General features: G+C 37.5%; 1 long non-coding RNA gene across 1 annotated transcript in view; it reads left to right on the plus strand.

Moving 5' to 3' along the window:
- Positions 1–4,737, plus strand: part of LOC106870254 (uncharacterized) — a 14,312-nt gene that overhangs the window by 1,658 nt on the left and 7,917 nt on the right. The window contains exon 2 of the long non-coding RNA XR_001409507.1: positions 4,218–4,289. This is a non-coding gene — a long non-coding RNA (uncharacterized LOC106870254). The remainder of the gene's footprint in view (positions 1–4,217; positions 4,290–4,737) is intronic.

A 4,737-nucleotide genomic window follows, 5' to 3' on the forward strand; every position in this document is an offset into this window, starting at 1 on the left:
TGGTAAGAAGCTTTCTTCCCAACGACATGGCTCCGGGTTCAGTCTCACTGGGCGGCACTTTGGGCAAATACCTTCTACTATAGTCTTGGGACGACCAAAATCTTGGTAGTGGATTTGGTAGACGGAAACTAAAAAGAAGTCCGTCGTATATATATATATATATATATATATATATAATTGTGTGTTTGTGTTTGTCCCCCGCCATTGCTTGACAACCGTCCCCATAACTTAGCTATTCGGCAAAAGAGACCGATAGAATAAGTACTAGGCTTACAAAGAATAATTCCTGGATCAATTTCTTCGACTAAAGGCGGTGCTCCAGCATGGAGACAGTCAAAATGACTGAAACAAGTAAAAGAATAAAAGAATATGCTACATAACCTACCCCAAATACAAAGAAAATTAAATGGCGAAACCAACAAATCCCTTTATTAATGTGCAAGAATCCACAGACAACACATCAGAAAAAGCGAACTACGTAAGATTCTCTAAGCATCTGGAAATATGTGAAAACAGCAAATTCAAGATCATTCCCTCCGACGATTGCCCAAGGGATGATCCAATTACCAGAAGGCAATGGAACTACATTTTATCGAGAATTTCTTGCGTAAACTAATCGTATAAAAAAGAAAAATACATTTGTAATCACATGAGAAATCCCTATTTAAAAAAAAAATTAGCATACCAGATGAACCAAATCAGATTAGTACTGGATATTATTTTTAATAATATTATTCCGTTTGACCTTGCCTTTCATCTTTTCGGGGTCGATAAAATAAGTGCCAGATGTAGACTGGGGTCAATGTAATCGACTTGACCCCTTCCCCAAAACTGCTGCCCTTGTGGCAAAATTTGAAACCATTATTTTTAAGAATATTCTCGTTACAATTACTAAAATAACTGGAAAAATTCACTTAAGCAATCAACACACAGCGCACGCACGTACACACACAGACACACAGAAACAAACACGTACACACACAAACACGCACGCACACACACACATACAGACACACTTGATCACACACACTTAAACACACACGCCTTTTAAAAGGCTTTCAAAGCATTTTGATAGATTCTATTTTTACAGTTGGGTAGCATGACAACTCACCATATGTACAAAAGCCGACTCTTTGGACTGTCATTAATTTCAGCTATCGCCCAAAAGACCCCTTCATACAGTTGTGTAACCCAAATACAATGCAATTTTAACGATCCCTGAAAAACTCCATTCTTTCTTTCTTTCTTTCTTTCTTCTGTTTCATTCTCTTTATTCATCGCATACACATACAACTTCACGCACGCACATACACATACACAAAAATACACACACACACACACACACACACGCGTATATATATTCTTTTTTATTCTTTTACTCGTTTCAGTCATCTGACTGCGTCCATACTGGAGCGCCGCCTTAAAGGGTGTTAGTCGGAGAAATCGACCCCAGGACTTATTCTTTGTAAGTTATGAGGATATAAACACGCCAACATCGGTTGTCAAGCGATGGCGGGGGGACAAACACAAACACACAAAGATAAATACTTACACACACACATATACGATGGGCTTTTTCCAGTTTCCGTCAATCAAACACACTCACAAGGTTTTGGTTGGCTCGAGGCTATAGTAGAAGACACTTGCCAAAAGTGCCACGTAGTGGGACTGAACCCGGAACCTTGTGGTTAGGAAACAAGCTTCTTACCACGCAGCCGCACCTGCGTGTATCAATACATATAAATTCAAAATAAAAAAGATCGTTTCTTCCCAATTCAATTCCAGATTTTTTAAAACTCACATATACTTATATAAAAGCATCAATTTTCTGTAAACAAATCTTTCATGAATCTCTCAAAAGCGATCAAAGCATCATATAATTACCCCAAATCGTAACTAACTCTTTTTGTCCACACACACACACACACGTACACCCTCATATACCGGGTATATCAGCAAAATTGTTCAAATTTTAGATTCAATTTTGACCCTTTGTATCTGAAGGATGCTTAAAGATAACTTAATGGAATTAATAGACGTTTTTCTAACACTATTGGACTCTACATTGAGTAAGACAAAATGTTGGATTATTCTCCAAGCCCAACAAAAGAATCGCGATGAAGTTGACCATTGGCAAAAATGACATTTTCAGAAACAATTAACTATAGCTCAGGATTGGGTGCTCATAAAGGATTGGAGTAAATTTCGAACGGAAGCTTAAGGTTTTATTTTAAAGTGCCAGAGAGAATCATGGCTGAAATTCTACCTGTTAGGCATCAAGAGTTGCTCTTCTTTTGGCAATGATTTCCTCAACCCTCTTTCTGAATGCGCCACAAGCTTTCTTGATGAATTCTTTATGAATGATCTCCACCTACGTCCTACCAATGGAGTTTTTGAGGGCTTGCAGATTTACTGTGGGGATTTTCACAAGTTTTTCTGATCAGTTCTTTCCAGTCGCTGATGTCTAAAGGGTTCAAATCAGGTGATGAAGGGGACCAAGTGTCCTTATCCCAAAACCTGTTTTCAAACCCGTCCTCTGAAAATTTTTGAGCCACTGTACTTGTGTGATAAGGAGCTCCATCTTGCTGGCACGTAAACTTGAAGTCCTTAGCGATTTTATTGGTGTTTCCCTCGTCTCTTGCCTCAGGATATTCAGAATGAATCCAGGACTTTACATCTTTCAAAACCTGAATATAACAAACTCGTCTCAAACTCTCAGCCTTCTCAAATATGGTCAATGGAATCTTCTTACAATCAGAGGTCCCGCAGGCAAAAATCATCACCGTTTCAGGGTTTTTGTTCCTGAAAATGACATTTTTGTCTCACTTATGAGAAGCTGAATTCAGAACGCGGCTGTTGTGTCTGTTTGTGTGCGTATCTTGGGTGAAATTCTTCTCATTTGTGTAAAAGATCACTGAGGGATTGTGTTTCACTTTGTTCCAGATCATCTTCGCCCCCCCCCCACTCCAGCCTTCAAACCTTTTGTCCTGGAGTAACATGTTGCTTCATAGGTCTCACATACGATTTCATTTTCAAGTCTTCTCTCACCGTTCTTTGAACTGTCACGGCTGAAACTCCTCTCTCACGTACTAAGCGTCTTATGGATTGAGTTGGATCTCTTCTGATTGATCTCCCCAGCTTCAGATTGATATAATGATGCTTCTTGCGGTTATGACCTCCAAATTCAGTTTTCATCTCCTCTATTCCTTCTTTCTCAAATTTATTCACAATTCTCTTGATGGTTCTTGATGGATTTTGAAGATGGAGCATTACTGAAGGCCTGGTATGGCTGGCACAAGACAATTTCAGCCTGTTCCATTTATTGCTAAATATTTTAATGGGTATTTCACTGATTCTTACAAAAACTGGTGTCAGTGTGGCCAGTTGTCCTATCAGGAAAATATCGAAAATTGCAGATCGATAAGTTTATTGGTTTTAAAAAGTTTAAAGAATTTGTGAGCGTGACAATGTTGTTGGTGCACGCGGTATATCTATACATTTATATAGTACAAACATAAAAAAATACGTGAAGAAAGAAAAAATTACACAAAAATCACACAAAAACTCGAGCTTTCTTCTTGTTCTTGTTCTTGTTCTTGTTCTTGTTCTTGTTCTTGTTCTTTTTCTTGTTCTTCCTGTTCTTCTTGTTCTTGTTCTTGTTCTTGTTCTTCTTCTCCTTCTTCTTCTTCTTCTTCTTCTTCCTCCTCCTCCTCTTCCTCCTCCTCCTCCTCCTCCTCCTTCTTCTTCCACATTTTTAACATCTTTTTAACTATCTTCTGCACTTTCTACACTGGGTTTTTTTCATTCTACTACTACTACTACTACTACTACTACTACTACTACTACTACTACTACTACTACTTGTGCTTTACTTTCTTTCTAATCATCAATCTCTCCTTTTACACATTCTATATTTATTTCATCAGTTTTTTCTTCTTTTCTTTCTCTTCCCTTCATCTTCCTTTACCAGTTGTCCCAGCCTCATCTGCTTCTATTTCGTCGTTACGCTTCTACTTCGCTATTCTGAGTGGTACATACTCGTTTCCACGCAATGGTACTCCATTTAATATCAATATTGATCAAGCGTTCTTATTTTGTATGAAAATCTCTTAAATATATATTTTGTGTTAAACCATACAATGTTGAATTATTATTTTGAATCCTTTATCACACATCTGCTCAATACTGTTTCTGATTATCTCTCTTTGATGTTTCAGGGATCTGAGTAGTAATAATATCGGAAAGATTCCAAAAGAAATCTTCCAAAACTTGACCAGTTTAATATATTTGTAAGTAGGATCAGCCTTATCGATAATCTTCCACAGATGATATATTTCCAAATTTTTAATGTCTTTTCTACCACTTTTCTTCTATCTTTTTATCTGAGTCTATCAATCTAATTGTTTCTTTCGTTGGTACGTAGTTTCATGGCAAGCTGGTTGAATTCAGCTTGTGTTTATATATCTGCCTGTATCCATCCATCCATCCATCCATCCATCCATCCATTATTGAGAAACATCAATACATACGTAAGGGATAAAGAAACGAGGAGAGCTGTCTTTGGGTGTGCTAGAAACAACAGCCAAATCACCCTTAAATCACTCACTTTTCTCTCTGAAAATATTAACAATAAAAAAAATCTACCGAAAAAATCTTCCCATGGTTTTGAAGTGCAAAAAAAAAAAAAGAAAAAATTGGCCAAATAGGTCCAGAGTGGGATGATGAGGGAGGGGTTGT

This window comes from Octopus bimaculoides, chromosome 28, assembly GCF_001194135.2.
Source record: "Octopus bimaculoides isolate UCB-OBI-ISO-001 chromosome 28, ASM119413v2, whole genome shotgun sequence".
Lineage (NCBI taxonomy): Eukaryota > Metazoa > Mollusca > Cephalopoda > Octopoda > Octopodidae > Octopus > Octopus bimaculoides.